This window comes from Protopterus annectens, chromosome 2.part1 (assembly GCF_019279795.1).
Source record: "Protopterus annectens isolate FY-2018-M chromosome 2.part1, PAN1.0, whole genome shotgun sequence".
Lineage (NCBI taxonomy): Eukaryota > Metazoa > Chordata > Ceratodontiformes > Protopteridae > Protopterus > Protopterus annectens.
The window spans coordinates 1,149,320,228-1,149,347,175 of NC_056729.1; the positions used below are offsets into that span (position 1 = coordinate 1,149,320,228).

General features: G+C 40.0%; 1 protein-coding gene across 2 annotated transcripts in view; it reads left to right on the forward strand.

Annotated features, from left to right (window-relative positions):
- The window catches only part of CLU (clusterin), a 229,419-nt gene extending 202,897 nt beyond the window's left edge, over nucleotides 1–26,522 (forward strand). For both annotated transcript variants that reach the window (XM_044062683.1, XR_006363635.1), the window contains one exon: nucleotides 26,333–26,522. The gene's annotated coding sequence lies outside the window, so the exon portion shown is untranslated. The remainder of the gene's footprint in view (nucleotides 1–26,332) is intronic.
- The last annotated feature ends 426 nt before the right edge of the window (nucleotides 26,523–26,948 follow it).

Genomic DNA, 26,948 nt, shown 5'->3' on the forward strand with positions numbered 1-26,948 from the left:
ACATGTTAATTAATCACCTGACTAATAAATTAAATTCAATTAAATAAAATTCAAGTGTTTAAATTCAAACCATAAAACTATCAAAATACAATCCATGCAAAGGCAAACATTAATACATCAGCAATTTCAAGTGCTATAACAAACATAAGTTAAAATCAATACTATAAGCTCAGATAATCATATGATGTAATAAATGTGTAAACACCATAATGCTCATTCAAAGCTTTGCTTTCCTGAGCTTTAAAACACATCCTATGTTGATACTATCATTTAACCCAGGAGAGCTAGTGGCATCTAGTCTCAACTGCCAAAAAAGTTCACGAAACTCTAAACGAGTCTCCCAACTTCCCCCTCTAACCTCTGGGGTGATTTGTTTTAGCACCATAAACTTTAAGTTCATTTTCTCACATTTTTGAGAGTGTTTAAATAATGCATTAGACTCCTTACTTCTAGAAATGTCATAGAAGTGTTCATACAACCTTTTCCTTAAAGATCTCTCCATTTTGCCAACGTAAAAACTTAAACAGTAGGTGCAAACTCCTAAGTATACCACCCCCTTGGTTTCACAATTATAGTGTTTATTAGTTCTCACTGTAAAATTTCTATGTGGTAAATGGAAGGTAGTGTGATTTAACGTGGCAAAACATTGATTGCAACTGCCACATTTATATGTACCCCACTTCATTTTATTGCTAATGTTACATTTCCCCTTTTTTTAAAAAGTTCCTTTAAATTAGTACCCCTCTTTCTAATGAAATGTGGCTGCCTCGGAAATAGATGTTTCATTTCTTCATTGACCCCCAAAATGGGCCAGTGTTTAAGAATAATAGATTCCACCTTATGTGAATTACTTGAAAAAGTGTGCAAAAATTTATTTCCAGTCTCAACTTCTTTCTTAGGTTCACTTTTCTCTTGTAGTTTACCTAATCCCAATAATGCTGGATATTTGGATTCCCTGTTTTTAAAAATATAGGTCTAGATGTGGTAGGGGCAGAGCTCAAGGTTCTATTGGGCAAAGGTTCAGGATAGTCTTTCTCCAAAAATAATTTTTTAATAATCTCAACTTCAAGGCTAAAACTTTCTAGTGAGCTGGAAATTCTCATTATCAGTTCTCTGCATTGCCCTTTGGCTTATCTGCGCCCAGAGTATTCACAAAAGTTCTGGCTCTAGTGATAGCTTTTTTCAGGCTAAATGGAATACAAATCTATCCTTATTTGGGACTGCCTGATTCTGGCTCAAAAAGGAAATAGCAGAATTGTGATAACAGTGCTAAGATGCCTAGGGTATTCTGTGAATGAAATCTAGAATTAATGTAATCCTTTGAGAGTGTGATGTCCAAATAATTTAATTCATTTAAATCAATGGACAAACAAAAGAATCTTTACTTTACTTCCATCAACTATCTCATCAGTCCGGGCTGACTGCAAGGACAGTCCTTCAAGCCTTAGGGTTCATGGCATCTTGTATTCTGGTGCTTCCCAATGCCAAGCTCCATATATCATCTAAAACCTTCTATAAAATGTATGGACACAGCACTGTCAGGATTTGGACACTGTCATTCAAATAATACCTTGCATTCAACAGGAATTTTTGTGGTGGGCTCAGGAATGTCACCTAAACAAGGGACTCTCTGTGACCCGGCCAGAGGCCAGTCAGATTTTACCGACAGTTGCCTCAGCCACAGCTTGGGAGCTCATCTGAATGGAAAGTGGATACAAGACAAGTGGCCTGCCAGACTACAGCATCTACATATCAACATGAAGGAGATGTTAGCAGTCCAGTTTGCATTAATGGCTTTCAAGGATTTACTTCTTCCAGGACAGGTGTTGATTCTGACAGACAACACAACTGTCATGTGGTACATCAACAAGCAGGGAACACATTCTTATCCTCTATGCAGGCAAGCAATGATTCTGTGGGAGACTGCTCTCAGCCTACAACTAAATCTACAGGCAAGGTTTCTGCCGGGAGCACAGAACTCCTTAGCAGATGTATTAAGCAGGCAAATCATGGATCCCGTGGAAACTGGATCTTCATGTATTTCAGAAATTGACAGTGTCATGGGGAACTCCAGACATAGATCTGTTCGCTTCTCCACTAAACCACCAGCTGCCAAAGTTTTGCACGAAAGGACATCCCACAGCTTGGAAAGTGGATGCTCTTTCTTTCAGTTGGAAAAATCTTCATGTGTATGCCTTTCCACCTCTGCCTGTCCTCCCAAGGGTACTCTTAAAGGTCAGACAGGACAAGCCAAGGATGATTTTAATAGCTCCAGATTGGCCTCGGCACTGGTACCCATTACTGAGGAGTCTCGTAAGGAAACCTCCATGGCCCTTACCTTTGATTCCACACCTATTGTCTCAGGAGAATGGTCATCTACTCAACGTCAAGCTTCACTCTCTTCATCTAACAGCCTGGCATATTCTGTTTTGAGCCATAGCAGGTCTCAGCTTCCCCAACAAGTTTTGAATGTGATTATGGAAGCCAGAAGACCTAGTACAAGGAAGAGAAATGGAAGAGATTTTTGTTTTGGAGTGCAGCAAAGGATTTGGATGTTTCAGAGCCTAATTTGAGTGTGGCTCTTCAATATCTTACTGAATTATTGGACAAAGGTTTGTCTTTCTCTTCCATTAAGATTCATGCTGCAGCAATTTCAGCTCACTATGATTGTGACCCTCCATTGTTTTCTCATCCTTTGTTCAAGCAATTTCTTAGAGGGCAAAGAATATAAGACCCCGAGAGCTCCTACTCCTGCTTGGGATCTCAATTTTGTGTTGGAGAAACTCACTACAACCTTTTTTGAGCCCTCAGCTACGACTGAATTGAAATATTTGTCATGGAAGACTGCTTTTTTGTTAGCCATTACCTCTGCAAGAAGGGTGTCTGAATTAGCCCTTATGGCGGTGGAGCCTTTTCTTGCAGGCTGTAAGCGATTGGAGCCTTTCTTAATTTTCCATAAGGATAGGGTATCTTCATTACTCATTACTAATCCTTCCTTTATGCCTAAAGTGGTTTCTAGTGTGGCTTTAAACCAAACTATTCATTTGCCTACTTTTTATGCAAATCCCAGAATAGGGGAAAAAAGATTTTGCACACTTTAGATGTACACAGGCTACTATTTAAGCAGGACTAAGGATTTTAGGCAGTCTCAGCAGTTGTTTGTTTCTTTTGCTCTAGGTTCTCAGGGCAAGCCTGTGTCAAAACAAACTATTTCTAAGTGGATTGGGTTGTGCATTACTTTCTGTTACTCCCATCATGGCAAGGAAGTTCGGGACCTCTCTCATTCCACCACTAGGGCTACTGCCACTTCTGCACTTCCACAGCATTTTTAGGGGTGGCAACTAAGGATATTTTGGAGGCAGCTACTTGGAGTTCAGTACACACTTTCTCTAAGCATTATCACCTTCCTCTCTACTCTAAATCTAGGGCTGGTTTTGCCACTGCTATTTTACAGGGCATGTTGGCAGCTCCTGCTTCTTTGTGATTTGCCATCCTCCCTTACCTCTGCTTTGGGATTCTACCCAAGTGTTATGACTGCAGCAATGTGAGATGAAGAACATAGTACAGTTTTGTACCTGCCAAATGTAGATGTTAGAAGATCCCACTGCTGCAGTCAATACCCTCCCTCCTTCCCTCTGTCTTTAGGGGTGGTTGTGTGAGTGAGATGGTACCATTCTAACTTTGTATATATTGTATATATATTGGGTACAGGGGTGTTTGGTGTGTTGTTGTTGTTGTTTTTGGTTTGGCCTTATCTTTTTAGGGTCTTCCGACATCTCGGGCAAGAAAGAGACTGAGGATATGGCGTCGGTCATGCATTTATACCCTGGCGTCCTGACGTCAGACTAACGCCTTGACCGGCGATCAATTATACTTTGGTATTCGGGCCGACTGGGACAAGCGGACTACCCCAAGTGTTATGACTGCAGCAATGTGGATCTTCGAACATCTACATTTATGGTAGGTACAAAACTGTACTTTTCTCTTAACCGTTCCAGTCCTGTACTGTGTGGGATACTGGGGAAAAATTCTACTACATCTATGGTTACCATAAAGATATGCGTAGTGAAGCAAGCTTGATCTATACTTCTCAAACAATCCCAAGAATCCTTGCAGATGTGTTCAATAGTAGATACATATTTTTTAAGTTTAGCATCAATAAATTTCGCTAAAGGTTCCATGATACCCCACGCACCAGCCACAATCGGTCTAAATTTGAGGGGATCTAGTCCTTTGTGCGTCTTCGGAATCCCAAAGATGACCGGGACCTTAGGCTTGTCTACTAAAAGAAAATTGTAAAGATTCTCATTAATTACCCCTTGTAATAAGTGGTCAAACAGCTGATAGCTAATCTTAGAATATGCAATATTAATTTTGTTTTTTGATACAATTTCATATTGCTCAGCATCTTGTAACATTTCATGTAAATAAGCTTCATAATCAACTTCATACATTAATACAACCCCCTCCCTTGTCCGGTTTCATAATCCTGCAGCCTTCTTTTTTTAACAAGTCAATCAGCTCTAGTTCTGCTTGTACTAAATTATTAAAACCAGCCTTGTGTATCTTACCTTGCATTTCCCTTATCTCTTTTTCTACCAATTCTGAAAATACATTTAACACAGGATGGAGTTTGCACCTACTGTTTAAGTTTTTACGTTGGCAAAACGGGGAGAGCTTTAAGGAAAAGGGTGTATGAACACTTCTATGACATTTCTAGAAGTAAGGAGTCTAATGCATTCTTTAAACACTCTCAAAAATGTTAGAAAATGAACTTAAAGTTTATGGTGCTAGAACAAATCACCCCAGAGGTAAGAGGGGGAAGTTGGGAGACTCGTTTAAAGTTTCATGAACTTTTTTGGCAGTTGAGACTAGATGCCACTAGCTCTCCTGGGTTAAATGATATTACATATCAGATGTGTTTTTAATGCTCAAAAAGCAAAAGCTTTTGAATGAGCATTGTGTTGTTTACATTTATTACATCGTTTGTTATAGCACTTGAAATTGCTGATGTATTAATGTTTGCCTTTGCATAGATTGTATTTTGATAGTTTTATGGTTTGAATTTAAACACTTGAATTTTATTTAATTGAATTTAATTTATTAGTCAGGTGATTAATTAACATGTTATATAAATGAGAAATGAACTATGGTTTGTACTCATTCCTTGAAAAAGCCTAGGAGCTGGGTGAAAGCACTTGGATATATTGGTGTATCGTGGTTCATTAAAATTTGTGTTTCTAACTTTAGCTTCGGGTCCTGTGCCTTTGGATACAATTGGATTTGCTGTGTGAGCTGTTTTGTGTTTTGTTTAAATTAGTCCTCAAGTTCCATATTATTTCCTTTCCAAAGCATAAAGACATCGTCCACAAAACAGACAGGAACGTGGACTGAGCATCTTGGCACATGGTTGGGGACCTATAGCAGGCTACGACCTGACTCGCCGTCTTACCCAATGTTAGTTGTAACTGAAGTATCTCAGATGCGTTATGCTGGGCTACTAGTCTGGAGGTGTGCATCCTTTATGAATAGGGAGACACCTTTGGAGCTTCAGTCCATGTTCTGGGGCCGAAAGGTGTGGAATGAGTTATAGCCTGGTAACACAGGGGTGCTTTCTGCTGCTTTAAAACAGGTCTCTATTACAGCACAAATGTTGATGCTCTCCATTTTGAGGAGTGCTTCGACTAAGTGCATATTGAGATTTAGACATCTAGCTTTGAGCAGCATGACCCTCAGATTGCATTTATTTATAGCTGTTACAGTGGTAATATGATCTTTGAAACATCACCTAAAAAAGGCACTATAGAGGTGGCAAGAGCCTTAGCCAGTATCCAGAAACCCAGGGGTAACAGATGCAGGCCATCTCTAGCAAAGCATCAAGGTCTGTCAAACATGTCATCCCAAGCAGACAGATACTGGATCCCCTTAGAATGACACCAAAAACTTAGCCAGTTGTTGAAGTCAATCATTTTTTGTTTGTACTGTGGTATCACTCTGGGCAATGGTAAGATGCTGCTCAGGGCTAGGGACATACCTGCCTGGGCCACATAATCCGAGAACTTCTCCATGTCTCTTTTCATGTATTCCAGGGAAGTGCATCTCAGGACATTCACACCCACATGGACAGTGGCAGAGTCATACTTGTACTTGATGTGGAGTGACCTGAGTGCATGTGTTGTGTCGGATTCTGGTACCTGATAGACAGCTGACTGTTACCTTCTCCTTATTCAGCCTAGTAACCAGGAAATCAGTGTGCCTTACTATCGAGTCACTTATGATTAGTGTATTGGGCAAGCTGTTTTGCCTTAGGGGCTTAGATTGAGGGGCACACTGTGTAGGTGAGCTATGTGTCTTATGGTTTGTGCTGTGTTGTGGTGGTTGAGTGAGTGCATTTCTGCCTTGGAGGTCTCTGCTGTTTGGGTAGATTTCTATTGAGAGCCTCTGTGAAGGTGGGTGTGTGGTTTGTGTTTTTATGTGAGAGCTGTGATGTGTGGTGCAGGTATTCACCTTCTCCTCTTGACCAGCTGTTCCGGTCTTGGCTTGAGAGTGCATGGCTTCCAGTTTGGATATATAAGTGCATCTCTCACAAGTCTGTGTGTTGCGAAGTAAGAGGAGAGGGTTGTCTGTGTACATGAGGCAGTTACTACACTGCCTCAGAATGCTCAAGTACACCAGGTTAATAGGAGAAAGCACAGGGAACTGACCTTTAGACATGCCAGGAGGGATGGTCATTATTACTAAGTACTGGAGCGGTTTCCTTATATAGTCCTTATACAGGAAAAATGTTACTCAAGGCGTCTGTCTGTACTTGAGGGGAAACTAATACGTAGACCCTGAAAATTTAAGGATGAAGTATTTATGTCATCCCTGTGTTCATGTGGGTGCTTTGGTTTCCTTCCACATTACAAAGACATGCATCTGGAGCATTTCTTTCTGGGCCTCCTCTGAAAATTGGCTTCATTCCAAGTTGGATTTTCCTGGTAAATTAATGTTAAATAAATGGAATCAGAGGGGGCTGTTCGAACAATGTTTTAGAAACTGGGATTTGATGGAAGCAGAATCTCTCTTCTCTGTTTCCCTGGTAGAGCTGTAGTCACTGGTTTTTGAGAAAGCAGTGACTGAGAAAGCATCATTGATAGGTTTGCATGGGAAAGGGACCAAGCAACTTTGGAATATTGCGTCTTCTTGTGAATTCCAGAACTTTTCATATTCCAGAGAATAGATGTTTAGACTGGGTCAAATCCAGAGAGTCCTCCTCCTTACTGCTTGACTTGAGGGTGAATGAGCAGGAATCCTTTTAAAAGACTTTGATGAAATGCCAAAGGAAGAGGGCAAAGTAATCTGACATTCAGCAGTTACTTTTTGAAAGTAGCTGCCATCTTATACAGTAGAAGAGGAAGGAGGGTGATTATACATACTACTTTCACTTCTTTTAGTAGTCCAGAATGACCTTTTGAAGATTTTCCAGTAAAAAAGTAGGTAGCTAGGACAGCCTCATGTTTCTTATGAAATGAGAAGTGTCTTGGCCATGTTGCCTTATAGGTTCATAGGTGATTACTAGGCTAATAGCACAAGAGCCTTTACAATCCTAGCCAATAATACACAGGATATGACAGTATTATATATTAATTCCCCGTATATGGGATGGGGTAGTATCAAGGTAGTGGGTCTTTAGGTGCTGGAGCCCTGAGTCATTTTACAGACTGTCTCTGTCCATAAGGGACACAGGAAGTACCCCAGCAGTGAATTTATGGTTCTCCATCTGTTTATCCAAATTCTTTTTAAAGAGAGTTAGGAATGGGCTTTGTTTTATGAAAATGGGAAGTTTATTCCATGTATGAGGCAGCCTTTGGGATATGAATCTCCCTCTCCAGCAAGTTCTATTAGCGTCACAAATAAGGTTCAGGTCCATGGAACACGTTACCCTTGTATAATTTTGCTAATGAATGTTTAACATTTTCATCAGGGCTGGATCAGAGAATGCTTTGTAGGTCAGGAATAAGTCCTCTCTCAATAAATTATATGAGCTGGAGTAAAAGGATAGGGCCTGTAATCAGTTTGCATAAGATATGTGTCCTACTCTTTGTATTTCTTTAGTGAGAAACCTCTGGGGCCACTAAAATTGGTATAAGTGCCTGGTTAGGTACATGCAGAAGGGAGTATTGTACTTGATTGTGGGCCTAGTGAGGGCCAAGTACAATGGCACTATGACTTCCTTTGATCTTCATGCCATTTCTTTACTTATACGTTGAGCCACACAGAAGGATTTTCTCACTACTGTAGCAACCTGGTGGTCAAAGTTTAGGTTACTAGAGGTGTGCTATCAATACTATAATTTTCAGGGATTTCTGATTTACTGAATGATTATGCATTTTTTAGCATTTAGTCTCAGACTCAGTTTTGGCACCAGCCGTTTGTCATGTTTAGGCCTCTTTCTAGGATGTCAACATCATTTGGGGATTCAGTGATTGCTCCTAGCTTACAGTTGTCAATGAACTTAGTGACCCATAGGACCCCAACATTGCCTTCACTTCAGAGAAGCATATACCAAACAGGAGAGATCCCAATACTGAACCCTGTGACATACTGCTAGCAACAGGTTTCTTATCGGAAGTGGATTCGCCTATCTGGACAACATGTGCCCTGTCAATGAGCCAGGTGGCTATCCATCTGATAATGTAGGGGTTTATGCCTAACTCAGTGAGTTTATCTATGATCCCTGAGTTGAGGATTGTGTCAAAAGCTTTGGCCAGGTCTAGTTAAGTGGTGTGTACTGTTTTACCCTCATCCATGGCCCTGGTGACTTTCTTAACGAAGTCCACCAGATTGAGCAGGCAAGGCCTCCCTCTGACAAAGTCAGATTGGGTTTGGTCTAGTTTTTGAAGGGTTCCTATGTCGTTATCGATCAGGTCCATGATACTTCTGTCCATGGCTTTGCAGATAAGACTGATCATGCTTATGGATCTGTAGTTCCCTGGGTCAGTTGATGGGCCCCCCTTGTGCAGAGGGACAACTGTTGCAGTCCTTCATTACTCTGGGACAAAACCCGTTTGGAGGCTATGGCTAAAGTGGGTTTCTAGTGGACCTAACAGATTCTGTTTTAAGCTATTTAAGAAGTGTCCTGGAATGTTGTCGGGATTCATGGAGGCTGTGTTTTTGGCTTTAGTGAGCCCAGTAAAGACCTGTTTCTTCATAATGACTGGTAGGAGGATAGTTGTGGGTATTTCTTTGGGTGTGGTAGGAGGTGATGGGAGGGAAGAAGTTTGAACTGAACTTGTCGACCAGCAGACTTACTATAATTTCAGCCTGGGTGTAAATGTTGCCATTCATGATTAACTCGGCACATTGCTGAGCATTTCCCCTAACATAAACATAATTAAAAACAAGTCTTGTGGTTATCTTTCACCTGGGAGGCTATATTTGCCTCATAGTTTGCTTTGACAGATTTGACCAGCTCTCTAATTTGGTTGTTTAGACTGGTGAGTGTCTTTTTGCACTGATTTGTCTGTTCCTTCTTGGCTGTGGAGGGGATTTTTTTCCTTTTGTTGAATGCCTTGTTTATTCTAGGGATCTACCAGGGTGGTTTATTTTTGCCAGTAATCATAGGTTTGATTCAGATAAGTACTGCCTCCTCTGTGCAGCTGTGAATGTGGTTGTACAGTGCTTTTGTGTACAGTTCAGAGTTGGCTTCAGTGTCATCTGGGTTTGGAGGGGCTTGGAAGTTTAATAAACTGTCACTTAGTTTGAGATAATTGGCCTTAGCAAATTTCTTTACAGGTCTGGAGTTTGATGGAGGTGTTAGGTTAGTTTTAATACTAAAGGAGATCATTTTGTGGTAAGAATGTACCAGGGAAGAGTTAATGCATGGGAGGGAGCAGAATCCCCCCCCCCCCCATGTTAATGAGTACTAGGTCTAAGGTATTGTACCTCCAGTTGGAGAGCTAACTAGTTACTCCAGGGCATTTGTATTGAAGAAGTCCAAAAACCTCTGAGCAAGTGAATTATGAGTTATATGTCTCCTAGTTTATGGAGGGATAGCTGTAGTCACCCATAAGTATAGCATTAGGCTGAATGTTAAGAGATTTCAGTAGCTTTACATAGGAGGTGTGGTTTTCCAGTCTCATGTTAGGGGATCTGTAGCTAGCAAGAATATGATATTGGGTCTCACCTATGGTTAATTTGGTAGCTCAAGTGAGTCATGCTGCTGGACCAGTCTAGCCATGTACTTGTCCTTTATGAAATATGAGACACATCCTCCCTTTGTTTTATCCTGAGCTAGGGGGAATTGTAGCCTTTGATAGCCAGGGTGCTTTCTGTGACTCTGAACCCTGTTTCTGTGACTGCACATTTGTCTGCATTCTCCAGGGTGAAGAGTGCTTCGAGGGAGTGCAGTTTTGTATTTAAATTCCTAATGCTGAGCAGCAGTACCTTTAGGTAGCTGTGAGTGATTTTTGTTATGTTAGAGGGTTTAACAACTTGACATGGCTTGAAAAAGGCACTACGGGGAGAGAGAAAGTTTTTACCAGTATCCAGAAGCCAAGTGCAGACTATCTCTGGCAAAGCATCGTGGTTTGTTGATCATGTCTCCCCAGGCTGACAGATATTGGATCCCCCAATTGTTGAAGTCAATAATTTTTTGCTGGTACTGTGGCATCATTATAGGTGATGGTAGGGTGCTACTCAAGGCTGGATTCATAACCGCCTGGGGTACATATTCACAGTGCTCCATCATGTCTGTCTTCATATAGTCCAGTGAGATATGTCTGAGGTTGTTTATGCCCACATGGACTATGACAGTGTTATAGTGGTACTTGTGGTTTAGAGACCTAAGCGCATGTGAAATATGGCAGATCCTGGCTCCAGCAGACACTGTGACCTTCTCCTTGTTTAGTCTGGTGTGGGGGACATCAGTATGTCTTACATTGGAATCCCCAGTAACTAAAATATTTGGCTGTGTGGTGTGGTGTGTTGCCTTATGGGCTTGGAAGCATGGCTACTATGGTTTTCAGAATTATATGTCTTGTGAGGTGCTACCTTTTCTGAGTGTGTGCAGGTACACAGACAGATGCATTTAGGAGGTCTTAGAGGTTTGAGTGGGTCTGTGTGTTTGTTCCTTAGTGTTGGCAGTGAGTGTTTTGGGTATAACGCTAACAACCTGGTTTGCATTTTTCATGTGTGTATGTGAGAGCTTTGTCACCAGTGACATTGTATTTACATCTCTCACAGACCGTGTTTGTCTGTTCTAAAATTAAATGGTTGCCAGTGAATATTAGGCAGCTCCTACACTGCCTCAGGATGCCCATATCCACCAGGCCAGAAAGAGAGATGACAGAGAAGCGCCTATCCACTATACCAGATCCTTAGTAGATGGGAAGGAATAGGGGAGAGTCACTTACAGGTCAAAGTGAGAGTGTTTAGTAGAATACTGTTAGGTGACCTGCAGTGGTACTGTCCTCTGCACAAAGTGGCAGCTCTTCAAGCAACTGTGAACAGTGGGAAACTATGGATACCATTTCCTATAGAGGATTTTAAACTGGACAGGTTTGCTTATACACAAGGCATGGAGAACCACATTTGTCCACCAGCAGGATGAAAGACTTTTGCGCAGTTAAGCCCTCAGGCCAATCAGATAAACACACAATAAACCTTCCAGCAGCACTTTCCAAATTGGATGGGTTGAATTCAGCTCTCTGCTCCCACCAGAGTGCAAAAGAACCGCCTAATGTAAAACAGACTGGTTTTGAGCTCAAGTGCAGTAACAAATGCTTTATAACAACAGTCAGAATTCCTGCAATATCAGGCATCCCTGGAAATAAGTTCACTAACCCTGAGAAATGTTCACAAAATAGCAGAAGAAAGTGTGCAGTGTAAGAGAACTATAACACAGAAAAATCTTTGCAAAACTAAATGTTTTAGCAGACTCAGGAGAACTTTGGCAAACTCACGACAGCTTTTGCAGTACCTGCAGAGGTTAGCAAATATTAGAATATTGTTAAAGCAACCTAAGAGCAGTACAGTAACAAACAGATGGCATTTCTTTAACACGTGCAAGTTGAAAAACAGTGATAAATTCAACCAAATCAATAAGTGCAGCACAGAAGTGTTAAAAAGCATTGAGACAGTTAGAACAAGTGCAAATACATATTTATATCAGCTTTGTAGGTCCAGATGGTTTTAGAAGCAATCTAAGTATTGTAGTCACAGGTGTCCAAGCCAGGCACAGAGAAGCTCTGAATAAATGAGCACAATCTCACAAAAATGTAATTCTTTCATACTGGCAGGATGAAAGACTTTTACAAGAGTTAACCCTTCAGGCCAATCAGATAAACATACAATAAACCTTCCACCAGCAGTTTTCAACTTGGATGGTTTGAATTCAGCTCCCTGTTCTAAGTGCAAAAGAACCCTCTTAATGTAAAATGAACTGGTTTTGAGCTCAAGTGCAGTAACAAATGCTTTACAACAAAAGCTTACCTAAGCATCATGTGTGGTGCTTCAAAGGCACAAAAAAAAAAAAAAACATTGGAACCTTACAAAAATGGTACAGTAGTAAGTCTTTTTCCACAAAGTCAGTCTCATCTCACACATAATTTTTCTATACCTTGGTTATTTACAGACAGCTGGAAAAGATATGAGACAGTTAATAAAAAAACATAAACTCAAAGGGAGAAAAATCCTTTTCCGACCTTTACATAGGATTTAACTTTCCATTAGGAGGAAGAATAGTCACCTGTGAGATTTCTAAGATCTATGATGAACAGAAGAGATACCATATGAATTGGTTTTTGCTTACTGATTGAGAAAAGCTATATGCCTGCAGTGTGGACGATACTGTCTGCCTTCTTAAATGCTGAATATCTTAAATGTGCTTCCAAGTAGTAAATGTGTCTTCCACAATAGCAGGCTGAATGGGTACAACAACCCAGAACTATGCTTCTTCATATAGGATAGGGATCAAGGTGTTTCTTGTAGAGTAATGATGGACAGAAGGCCACTCTGATTTGGATTTCTTAAGCCTGTGGGCTTCTCCAAAGGAGAAAGCTAGTCTAACACAGAGCACATTACTACTAGCTGGTAGACTACCAGGGGATAGTTCAAGTACAATCACTGACAAAATGTTTTTGTAGGTGGGCTTTACTTCTCCCCCCAACATATCTCAATTTAGGAAATTTGCTCCAAACCTCTGATCTCTTAATACACAATTTTGAAGGTTGCATAAACTCAGAAAAAGGAAATATTAACTGTTATTTTTCTGTGAGGTAGTTTGATCTTAGAGGTAGTATATATACAGATTAAGGATGTAGGTGAAGACCCCCTAATCTGGGTGCATGCATGGTTAAAAGCTATATCTATCCACCTCTAGATTTTGGAACTGTGTGTGTATTGGATGAAGTTAACTTCCTTAAGGACAACCACAATGACTTGACTTTCATACCGTCTACAAAGGCTCAAAGAGAAGCACCTTTGGGAGGAAAATTATCCTTATTCTCAAAAAATTGGCATATCTTAACCAAGGACAAATGGATTCTGGATTTAATAGACAAAGGTTATAGATTCCACTTCCATACTTTACCAATAAGACAAGGCATGCCAAACCTGCCACTTCATCAAAGGGCAGAGGCACTCATTCAAGTTTCAAAGCTATTAAATATAAAAGCAATAGAAAAGGTCCCTCCACAGGAACAAGGCCAGGGATTTTATTCAAGACTGTTCCTTGTTCCAAGAAAAGAAAACAAATGGAGGCCTATACTGGACTTGTCCACTCTAAATACTTATCCGTACCAAAGTTCAAAATGCTGATATTGCAGCAACTCCTTCCCATGCTGGGCAAGGGGTCTTGGCTGGTCACTCTGACCTCAAGGAGGCATACCTGCATGTCCCAATCGGACAAAGCTGCAGAAGATACCTCAGATTTCTTGCAGGGACAGAGCATTATCAATTCTCAGCATTGCCGTTTAGCTTATCTACTGCCAGAGTGTTCATGAAATGCCTGGCATCAGTAGTGGCACACTGCAGACTCCAGGGGATTCAAATATACCCCTACCTGGACGACTGCCTCATACAAGCAGACAACAAACAAACCTTGATAGCAAACTTGGACTGTGTCATTCAATTACTACAGGCCTTGGGGATACACAGTCAACATTCAAAAATCAAGACTTCTGCCATCCCAACAGATTATTTTCCTAGGAGCCAAACTGGACACAAAAACACAAATGGCTTGTCTCACAGAGGAAAAACAACAGCAGTTACCAGAGTACTTCAAAGGCCTAGCAAAGCTCTCCCAGCTGACTGCAAGGAAAATCCTGCAGGCCCTGGGGTTCATGGCATCTTGCATTCTTCTGACACCTTTGGCAAGACTTCATATGAGAAAGCTGCAATGGTACTTAAAAAGCTTATGGTCCCAACACAGCCAAAGCCTAGAGAACGTAATCCCACTCATTCCATGTCTACAAAGAGAATTTTGTGGTGGCTCAAACAAGTCAGTTAAACAAAGGCATGTCTTTCAACAAACCTCAAGCAGGTCAAATGATTACAACAGACGCCTCAGACCATGGATGGGGCGACATGGAGAGGCAGATGCATTCAAGGTCAATGGACACCAAGGAAAGGCATCTGCACATAAACCAAAAAGAGATGTTGGCAGTGATGCATGCAATCGAGTCTTTCAAAAAATCACTTCAACAAGGACATTTGCTAATAAGGACAGACAACACCACTGTTATGTGGTATATAAACAAGCAGGGAGGCACTCATTCTTATCCCTCTGCAAACTAACAATGATTCTCTGGGAAAATCCCTAAGTCTGAAGATACATCTGCAATCCCAGTTTGTGCCAGGCAAGGACAATGTACTGGCGGACAAGCTGAGCAGAAATTTCTTGGATCCACACGAATGGATGCTGCATCCTCACATTTTCTCACAAATAACAAGGACATGGGGAAGACCGGACATAGATCTCTTTGCTTCTCACATGAATCATCACCTGGAAAAGTTCTGTACAAGGACCCACCATCCTCTAGCCTGGAAAATGGATGCTCTCTCCTTCAGCTGGAATTCCCTAACAATTTATGCATTCCCTCCTCTACCACTGCTGACCAAGGTGATACTGAAGATCAAAGCAGAACAAACTAACAGGCATTTTGATAGCTCCAGACTGGCCAAGGCAGCACTGGTACCCATTGCTGTTGAGCATAACTCGGACCAAACCGTGGCCTCTACCCCTATGGCCTCTGCTTCTAACACAACACAATTACAGGACTGTTCATCAAAACCTGAAAACATTGCATCTGACAGCCTGGAGGTTACCATAACTCCTTCCGATATCTCTCTTTCCAAAAAAGTTCAAGACATCTTACTGGAAGCACACAGACCTTCCACCAGAAAAACCTATTCAGCCAAGTGGAAGAGATTCAGCATCTGGAATGCTAACAGGGGTCAGGATACAACAGTATTGAGTATACCTCAGATATTGGAATACTTGGCAGAAATGTTTCATACTGGTCTCTCATATTCTTCTATAAAGATTCATGCCTCAGCAATCTCAGCAAAATACAATTGTGATCCACCTGTGTTTTCGCATCCTTTGCTAAGACAGTTCCTAAGAGGGATAAAGAATATCAAACCTCCCAGGAAACCGCCAGTACCTGCATGGGACCTCAATTTCATCTTGGAAAAATTAACTCTTCCTCCCTTTGAACCAGAAGCAACTTCAGAAATGCAATTTCTCTCATGGAAAACGGTTTTTCTATTGGCAATCACATCAGCAAGAAGAGTCTCGAGATACAGGCACTCATGGCAGTACCTCCTTTTCTCATTTTTCATCAGGACAGAGTCTCTCTAAGAACCAATCCTTCATTCATGCCAAAAGTAATTTCCAGGGTGTCTCTAAATCAAGCCATTCACCTGCCTACTTTCTTCCCCAATCCTCAAAACAGGGGGGAAGCACTGCTGCATACTTTGGACATACACAGGCAACTACGCTACTATTTGGACAGAACTAAGACCACCAGAAAGTCTGACCAACTGCTTGTAGCCTATGCTGCTGGAGTACAAGGAAAAGCAATCTCCAAACAAACAATTTCTAAATGGATTGGACACTGCATCAGATTCTGCTATTCTTTTCATGGAAAAAGTGTGCCAGCCAATATTAGGCCACGCTCCACCAGAGCTATAGCCACATCCACAGCTTTCCTAAGAGGAGTGGCTACAAAGGACATTCTAGAGGCTGCTACATGGAGCTCCATGCATACATTTACCAAGCACTACAACCTGCCTTTATACTCCAGATCCTGAGCAGGCTTTGCTTCGGCAGTCCTGCAGGGCATTTTAGCTACACCATCCCTTTCTTAATTCCAACCACCCCCAGCTTGGCTATGGTATTCAACCCATATGTTATGACTGCAATTGTATTCTTGAAGGACATAGTACAGTTTTGTACCTACCATAAATGTAGATGTCCGATAGATATGCAACTGCAGTCGGATTTTCCCACTCTCCTACCCCTCTGCAACCTTCTTTATGGGTCCACTCCCCCTGTTCCTATTAGCTGGGGGTTTCTCCTATGGTGTATCTGTTTATTACTGTTGTGCATGTCTGGAATTGTTTATCCATTCACCAAATTTAGCCTTCCTAGGAGGGCACCTGGCATCTGGAGCAAGAAACACTGAAGAAGATGGCGTCGGCCGCTGCCTTTATACTCCAGCCATTCTGACGTCGGAGAGGAGGCGACACCAGCCGACGCCGGACCCAGACTTTGGAATTCGGCCGACCGAGGGCTGCCTGAGGCAGGACAACCCATATGTTATGACTGCAGTTGCATATCTATCGGACATCTACATTTATGGTAGGTACAAAACTGTACTTTAGTTTTAATAATAAAGGAGATCATTTTGTGGTAAGAATGTACCAGGTAAGAGTTAATGCATGGGAGGGAGCAGAATCCCCCCCCCCCGTGTTAATTAGTACTAGGTCTAAGGTATTGTACCTCCAGTTGGAGAGATAACTAGTTACTCCAGGGCATTTTTATTGAAGAATTCCAAAAACCTCTGAGCAAGTGAATTATGAGTCATATGTCTCCTAGTTTATGGAGGGATAGCTGTAGTCACCCATAAGTATAGCATTAGGCTGAATGTTAAGAGATTTCAGTAGCTTTACATAGGAGGTGTGGTTTTCCAGTCTCATGTTAGGGGATCTGTAGCTAGCAAGAATATGATATTGGGTCTCACCTACGGTTAATTTGGTAGCTCAAGTGAGTCATGCTGCTGGACCAGTCTAGCCATGTACTTGTCCTTTATGAAATATGAGACACATCCTCCCTTTGTTTTATCCTGAGCTAGGGGGAATTAAAACATATGAAAGGCGTTGTAGCCTTTGATAGCCAGGGTGCTTTCTGTGACTCTGAACCCTGTTTCTGTGACTGCACATTTGTCTGCATTCTCCAGGGTGAAGAGTGCTTCGAGGGAGTGCAGTTTTGTATTTAAACTCCTAATGCTGAGCAGCAGTACCTTTAGGTAGCTGTGAGTGATTTTTGTTATGTTAGAGGGTTTAACAACTTGACATGGCTTGAAAAAGGCACTACGGGGAGAGAGAACGTTTTTACCAGTATCCAGAAGCCAAGTGCAGACTATCTCTGGCAGAGCATCGTGGTTTGTTGATCATGTCTCCCCAGGCTGACAGATATTGGATCCCCCAATTGTTGAAGTCAATAATTTTTTGCTGGTACTGTGGCATCATTATAGGTGATGGTAGGGTGCTACTCAAGGCTAGATTCATAACCGCCTGGGGTACATATTCACAGTGCTCCATCATGTCTGTCTTCATATAGTCCAGTGAGATATGTCTGAGGTTGTTTATGCCCACATGGACTATGACAGTGTTATAGTTGTACTTGTGGTTTAGAGACCTAAGCGCATGTGAAATCTGGCAGATCCTGGCTCCAGCAGACACTGTGACCTTCTCCTTGTTTAGTCTGGTGTGGGGGACATCAGTATGTCTTACAATGGAATCCCCAGTAACTAAAATATTTGGCTGTGTGGTGTGGTGTGTTGCCTTATGGGCTTGGAAGCATGGCTACTATGGTTTTCAGAATTATATGTCTTGTGAGGTGCTACCTTTTCTGAGTGTGTGCAGGTACACAGAGAGATGCATTTAGGAGGTCTTAGAGGTTTGAGTGGGTCTGTGTGTTTGTTCCTTAGTGTTGGCTGTGAGTGTTTTGGGTATAACGCTAACAACCTGGTTTGCATTTTTCATGTGTGTATGTGAGAGCTTTGCCTCCAGTGACATTGTGTATTTACATCTCTCACAGACCGTGTTTGTCTGTTCTAAAATTAAATGGTTGCCAGTGAATATTAGGCAGCTCCTACACTGCCTCAGGATGCCCATATCCACCAGGCCAGAAAGAGAGATGACAGAGAAGCGCCTATCCACTATACCAGATCCTTAGTAGATGGGAAGGAATAGGGGAGAGTCACTTACAGGTCAAAGTGAGAGTGTTTAGTAGAATACTGTTAGGTGACCTGCAGTGGTACTGTCCTCTGCACAAACTGGCAGCTCTTCAAGCAACTGTGAACAGTGGGAAACTATGGATACCATTTCCTATAGAGGATTTTAAACTGGACAGGTTTGCTTATACACAAGGCATGGGGAACCACATTTGTCCACCAGCAGGATGAAAGACTTTTGCACAGTTAAGCCCTCAGGCCAATCAGATAAACACACAATAAACCTTCCAGCAGCACTTTCCAAATTGGATGGGTTGAATTCAGTTCTCTGCTCCCACCAGAGTGCAAAAGAACCACCTAATGTAAAACAGACTGGTTTTGAGCTTAAGTGCAGTAACAAATGCTTTACAACAACAGTCAGAATTCCTGCAATATCAGGCATCCCTGGAAATAAGTTCACTAACCCTGAGAAATGTTCACAAAATAGCAGAAGAAAGTGTGCAGTGTAAGAGAACTATAACACAGAAAAATCTTTGCAAAACTAAATGTTTTAGCAGACTCAGGAGAACTTTGGCAAACTCACGACAGCTTTTGCAGTACCTGCAGAGGTTAGCAAATATTAGAATATTGTTAAAGCAACCTAAGAGCAATACAGTAACAAACAGATGGCATTTCTTTAACAAGTGCAAGTTGAAAAACAGTGATACATTCAACCAAATCAATAAGTGCAGCACAGAAGTGTTAAAAAGCATTGAGACAGTTAGAACAAGTACAAATACATATTTATATCAGCTTTGTAGGTCCAGATGGTATTAGAAGCAATCTAAGTATTGTAGTCACAGGTGTCCAAGCCAGGCACAGGGAAGCTCTGAATAAATGAGCACAATCTCGCAAAAATGTAATTCTTTCATACTAGCAGGATGAAAGACTTTTACAAGAGTTAACCCTTCAGGCCAATCAGATAAACATACAATAAACCTTCCACCAGCAGTTTTCAACTTGGATGGTTTGAATTCCGCTCCCTGATCTGAGTGCAAAAGAACCCTCTTAATGTAAAATGAACTGGTTTTGAGCTCAAGTGCAGTAACAAATGCTTTACAACAAAAGCTTACCTAAGCATCATGTGTGGTGCTTCAAAGGCACAAAAAAAAAAACATTGGAACCTTACAAAAATGGTACAGTAGTAAGTCTTTTTCCACAAAGTCAGTCTCATCTCACACATAATTTTTCTATACCTTGGTTATTTACAGACAGCTGGAAAAGATATGAGACAGTTAATAAAAAACCCATAAACTCAAAGGGAGAAAAATCCTTTTCCAACCTTTACATAGGATTTAACTTTCCATTAGGAGGAAGAATAGTCACCTGTGAGATTTCTAAGATCAATGATGAACAGAAGAGATACCATATGAATTGGTTTTTGCTTACTCATTGAGAAAAGCTATATGCCTGCAGTGTGGATGATACTGTCTGCCTTCTTAAATGTTGAAAATCTTAAATGTGGTTCCAAGTAGTAATGTGTCTTCCACAATAGCAGGCTGAATGGGTACAACAACCCAGAACTATGCTTCTTCATATATGATAGGGATCAAGGTGTTTCTTGTACAATAATGATGGACAGAAGGCCACTCTGATTTGGATTTCTTAAGCCTGTGGGCTTCTCCAAAGGAGAAAGCTAGTCTAACACAGAGCACATTACTACTAGCTGGTAGACTACCAGAGGATAGTTCAAGTATAATCACTGACAAAATGTTTTTGTAGGTGGGCTTTACTTCTCCCCCAACATATCTCAATTTGGGAAATTTGCTCCAAACCTCTGATCTCTTAATACACAATTTTGAAGGTTGCATAAACTCAGAAAAAGGAAATATTAACTGTTTTTTTTCTGTGAGGTAGTTTGATCTCAGAGGTAGTATATATACAGATTAAGGGTGTAGGTGAAGACCCCCTAATCTGGGTGCATGCATGATGCAATCCCACCCTTGAAAATGCCTTAGACTTAGTTCTATCCACCGTCTCATTGAGGAGTTTTAGTGGGGCAATGTGACTGTGTGAATTGACTGATTGCCAAAACAGATACAAAGCTATGAGCTTCTCACAATCTTCTTCCTTTACTTGTGGTTTTGATATACTCAGTTTTCGTTGTGTGAATCTAAGAAAGTCACTTAGCCAAACAGTGATCCCAGGAGTCCCATGGAACAATACTGTTGTACCTTGTGGGCTTACTTCTTTAACAACTCAGTGATCTGAATCTTGCTGACATACAAGTTGTCAGACATCTTGTGCCATATGCTAAGAAAAAAATTCAGAATATGGCATGAGTCACAAAAGAACTGGGACACTTAGTACCCACAAATGCATGGGGGAAGGACTAATAGGATTTTTCTGCTTTCACTGTACAATAGGCAGTCTGTCAGTGAGAGGCAAAGAAGATGATCCTGGACTCATAAATATGTTCTAAGGATGACATGATGGTGCGTTAGTTTTTTTTTTTTATTATTATGGTGAGTGAGGAGTAGCTGCTGTTGCAGTCCAGGTACTATTTCCAAGAGGAAGTCTCAGGGAACCTCTCCTTTTAGCTTCATAAAAGTAAGATGACCACATGTTCTTATAGAGTAGTGACATCTCAGGTGGGAGACCAGAGGATACTACAGGTGCACAGCACTTGTAAGAGGAGCAAATGTTGAATTTAGACCTGGGCTTTGAGTCCCCTTCTGCTTTTTCTTGTCCCTGCTTAAACTTTATAAGAGACCTTGACTAATCCATGCTTAAAGTTCCTTCCATTGCTAATCACTGGGTACTTAGGAAGGCTTTGGATTACACTGACTCAGGGTCAGTAAACTTTGGTCAGAAAGTTGTAAAGTGGCATAGCACCATGAGCTCCACAAATGTCATGAAGTTCTAATTTGCGTATATGGAGTCTTATTCTCCCAGGTCAGTCTGAGAGTCTGTATAGCAGTCTCCACCACTGAACAGTAGTGACCCATTCTTTTTCTAAAACTCTAGCCCTGTACATTCAGAAAGTTTGCAGTTAATCAGTTTTCTACTTACCTCTGAATAGCTTATCCATTGCAGCGGAAGTAAAATCAATGTAGCAATCCTAATTCTAAATCATTTATGACAAACATTCTAATGCAAGATCACAGATATGTGTGTTTAAGGAACGAGACTGCGGGAGTCAGTATATTTAAGCAGCAGTGATGTGGGGATGCAGGTGGAAGTGAAGCCCTATTGCAGAAATGCTTTATGAGTGAAGAAGAGATCTCACCATTCATGTATCAAACTTCAGTCACAAAGCCAGCAAATCAAGGAGTATATTAATGGAAATATGAGGGTAGCACTGGGTGGCCACAGTGGTGCAGCTGTTAGCATTATCGCTTCACAGCAAGAGGTTCTCCAGCTGATTCTCAGCTGAAGTGCCTTCTGTATGGAGTCTGAATGCCCTTCTGCAGTCAAGTAGGTTTCCTCCAGACGCTCCGGTTTCCTCCCACACTCCAAAGACATGCAGTAGGTGAATTGGATACTCTAGATTGGCCGTAGGTGCGAGTGTGTGTGCAGGTGAGTAGCACAAATGAACTGCCATGACAGGGTTAGCCACTTGGCAGTATAAACCTTGGCTTGAGATGATTGTCACTGTTGAAGTGGCATACCAACCCCATATACAAAATGGGAAAAAGGGCGAACTCCAAAAAACAAAGGTCTTCTCAGATGACCAGGCCCCCACTTTATTGTACAAGATAGAAATGAAAAATCACAAGTAAAATGAAGCGCTTTTCATTTAGCACTCTGGCTAAACTTCATCAGATACACGACACAATTAAAAGTACTCTCTTATAAGTCACACCAAGTACAATCAATTAAACGTGATTTGAGCCAATTAACTTTTAAAGCTCTGTAACCCTAGGGTAAAGTGAATCCAAACAATATGTAGTGTTCAGCTGTTCATGAATTAAAAGGTGTAATTATATGCTGTAAACCAAATACTCATTTGAGCTGGACATTAGGTCTAAATTAGGGTGTGTGCAGTATAATGTAATCAATAAGAACAATGTGTCAGAAAAAGCATGGGAATGTCTTCAGTATGTGAGGACTCTACCTATCCGCATGATGAAGCCTGATAAAGGGGGATGGTTGGTAGTCCTGTTTATAATCGATTATGTGAAAAGAATTGAAAAGATACTTAACACTGTAGCATATACCAAAGTGAGCCGTAATGAATTAAATGGAGTGTACAACAATATTAAATCATACATTAATGACTTATTTGTTGACTCACAGATTGACTTAAATACGTTCAGCTATCTATCACTACCTAGTCCTAAAACACCTATTCTCTTTGGAATTCCAAAGATCCATAAATCATTGGAAGATCCACTCATGCGTGCTTTAGTTGACGCAAGACAGTCGATTGCTTATCCCTGTGCTACGTTGGTGGACTCAATCCGTAAAAAATACATCTTACAAGAAAAGCAGATTTGCAAGGACTCTTGGTCATTTTTAGCTGAAGTTAATAAACTTGAATACAATGATGAGTACAATTTCTTGACAGTAGATGTGTGATTTGTATACATCAATACCACACAGTACAGGGATTGAATGGGTCATTGACTTTATGACCAAGAAGGAAGCACCTGCTGAAGAGATCAGACTAGTAGAAGTGTTATTAGAAATTATATTAGAAAATATTTTTTTCTGTTTAACAGTGAGTATTATCTACAAAAGATTGGGGTTGCCATGGGTTCACCATGTGGTTCCAGTTTTTCTAACATGGTAATGGCACACTGGGAACACCAACACATCCTGGGTAATGACACTCTGTGCAAGAATATTTTCTTTTACACTCATTTCCTGGACAACATTTGTATAATACTGAAAGGTGGCAACCAAAAAACTTGTCACATTAACTATTTCAAGAACAGTACTTGTTTTCTGAAATTTATAAGTCAATTTGATGAAGATAAAATGAACTACTTGGACATTGAATTAAAGAAAGACAGAGTTAACCAGAGATACACATCCTGTATATACAGGAAAGAGACATACTGTAATACTTTCTTGCACTTTTCTAGCTCGCATTCTTCTATCAATAGAAATCTGACCTTAAGGGCCAACTGATGCTGGCTGCTAGAATGATAAGTGAAGAAAGTAGATTTGTAGAAGAATGTGTAATGTTAAAACACATGTTTACACACAGGGGGTATCCTGAAGCCTTCTTGAGTGAGGTGATCACTGAAGTTCAACTGAAACATGAACTAGGAGTATTCACGCCTATTCTACACCACGCTGACAGAGGTGGCCACAGCATTTGTCCAGTAGTTCCTACTACTTCTACTTGTTCTGAAACAACCCTGAACATAGTGGGCAGCGGGCATGGGGACAACAGTAAACCCCAATATTCTCTCAGTTTCACCACTACTTATACAATTGAAGCAAATGAAGTGAGGAATTTTTAATGAAAAACTGGGCCTTATTGAAAACAGATAAAGTCTTATTACAAAAACTGGGACCCCTACCAGTGATTATGTACAGAAAAGGGAGAAACTTAAAGAGTTTAGTCGAAGGTGGGCTGTTAAGCACGAGTAGAAGCCCAGGAATGTATAAATGTGAAACCTGTAACCAATGTAAGTTTATGGAGACCAGTCACAGTTTTAAAATTGGTAGACTAAAATTTAACATCAAACACAGACTTAACTGTAATTCTAGGTCTGTGATTTATGTGGCCCAATGTCAAACCTGCCCAGCCTTTTACATTGGTAAGATGGACCATAAACTGAGAGAACATGTCTATGAACACACTTACAACATCAGCAAGAACAAAGAGGACAACGCCTTAGCTCGCCATTGCAATGAATGTCCATCACATAAATTTAAATTTAGGGCCATTGACCATGTGGCCATGGACATGCGAGGGGGGCCTGCATCACTTCTCTTAGAGAAATTAGAACTAATGTGGTAGCTAAGAGTAAATGCATCTTGCCCCCCCAGGATTGAATGAGCTTTGCTCTTTAGCATGTGTCCTAAAACTGAAAAGTTTATAAAGATGAAAATTAAATATTTAGGACTAGCTTATTACTTAGGTTTTATAACTACAGTTATTTAAGTCATGAAACAGTTTTTTTTATGCTTCCTTCAAAATATGTTTTTTATACACTAGTATCATATATATATATATATATATATATATATATATATATATATATATATATATATTTTTTTTTTTTTAAATTAACAATCGTTACTGCTGTTTTTATATATATATATATATATATATATATATATATATATATATATATATATATATATATATATATATATATATATATATTTTATATATACTACATTTTACTTGCAAGTAACATTTATATATACACATACATATAGTTATGAATATTTGGTTTACAGCATATAATTATACCTTTTAACTCATGAATAGTTGAGCACTACATAGTTGTTTAGATTCACTTTACCCTAGGGTTATAGAGATTTAAAAGTTAATTGGCTGAAATCACATGTTTAATTGTACTTGGTGTGATTTATAAGAGAGTATTTTTAATTGTGTTGTGTATCTGATGAAGTTTAGCCAGAGTGCTAAATGAAAAGCGCTTTATTTTACTTGTGTTTTTTCATTTTTATTTTGTACAATAAAGTGGGGGCCTGGCCAACTGAGAAGACCTTTGTTTTTTGGAGTTCGTGGTTTTGTTTTTGGTTCCTGGTTAAATGGGAAAAAGGGGTTGAGGATGGATGGATGGATTTGTGATAGTACGGAAGGTGAGAGTTCTGCATAGTTAAATAACTGTTAGACTAGGAATGTGAAACATACTAAATATTATTACGAAATAAAATGATGTGAAAATCAAAACAGTCAAAACAATGCAGAAGAACTATCATCAGAAAACTGTGCAGAATTCTCAAAATTAAGTAGGTTGATAACAATAGTTGCTGTTAATAGCCCTAAATGCATAGGTCTGATTTAGAAAAGCTGTACTAATTAATAAAAAAAAATTGGCTGGGACATTTATAGTCATTGTATAGATTGTAAAGGAACAAGACTGGGCAACAAATTTCCAATATACAATGGTCAACGGGTTGAAAAATGAGTGACACACTTTTTCCAAATAACTAGAACTGATGGAGAATACACACATTTACAGCATGAGAGATGTGTAAGAATCTGTGCAGATTCTATGATACTGTAGATGTAATTAATAATGTCCCAAACTTCCATATTCTTAAAGTCTCTTAGAGAAGTACTTAACCTGCCCAGTGTTCACCCTCATGAAATCAGAATGTAGGAGTGCTCACAATTGTGATTTAAGATAAATTTTAAGGCATACCTGAGCCAAGAGGTGATAGGTGTTACTATAAATTAGCAAGGTAGTTTTCCTAAGGCCAGAATAGTGTTAATCAAATAAGGTGGCTTAAATTCAGAAAGCTAGAGTTGTGTGAATGATATACAGTCTAGGGGATGTGGGTCTTCATTAAGGAACAAGCAGTTCAACCTTTCCATCAACTCCTTTAATTAGCTGAGCTAGATGGCATGGGAAATGCATACTATTGTGACTGTATATATTTGGAACTGAAAAAAAAATAGAAATTTTGACGTTACCTATCTGGTAGTACATGGTAGAACAACACATGCTGATTCTTAATTTGTCATATCAGATTTGCTTTGTCTTCTTGATTGTTTTCAAGCATTTAATGTTCAAGTGTTCTTATAAAATACTGCAGTGCAAAATTTAGGTTAGATGTTTGTTGTTCTGTGTATTGAAAAATCATAATTTCTGCTGACACTGCCATTTGTGAATGGGTTTTGTCATGTGAAGGCAGAACAAGTAAAATTTAATTCAGATTTTATATACTAATTTTAATTCTGTTTCTCTTTTTTGCAGAAAGCCATAACAGAATGCTGGTATTTCTCATGAAATATAGTGCTTTTTAGGAGAGTCATTTAATAACACTTAAGGCATGAAAAATGGCTACTGTGCTTTTATTGCTACAGAAATAGACTGCACTATAAGGAACATTGCACTTTGCTCAGTATTACTTCTGTACTTTAATAAAATATTTTGTGATACTGCATTTGTGTCTCATTAATTTTTGAGATTTGAAGGATGATTCACTGTTTAGTGTAGCTATACTTTAAAAGAATATTTATAGTTTCTATGTAGTGTCGAATATATCTAAAGACAAACTGTAGTAGCAGTTGTATAACTTATCAGAAATGCATTTTGTGAGCAACTTGTCAAGAAAGGAATTTTTAAAGTGGTACACTAACTGTCCTGAGAACTTGGAGAAAGACATCTCAGTATAGCGACTCAGAATAGACTTGTAAAGTGGATTATCAGAGGTATATTATAGTACCATCCAAAGGCCACAGCTGACAATATCAGACTCTCTTTCTGAATTAAGTGACTGAATCTTGTTACTGTATTTAGGAATGATGGTTAATGCTACTTTATTAAACAGGAACATTTTGTCACAGTTCATCCTGTGTCAGTGGCACAA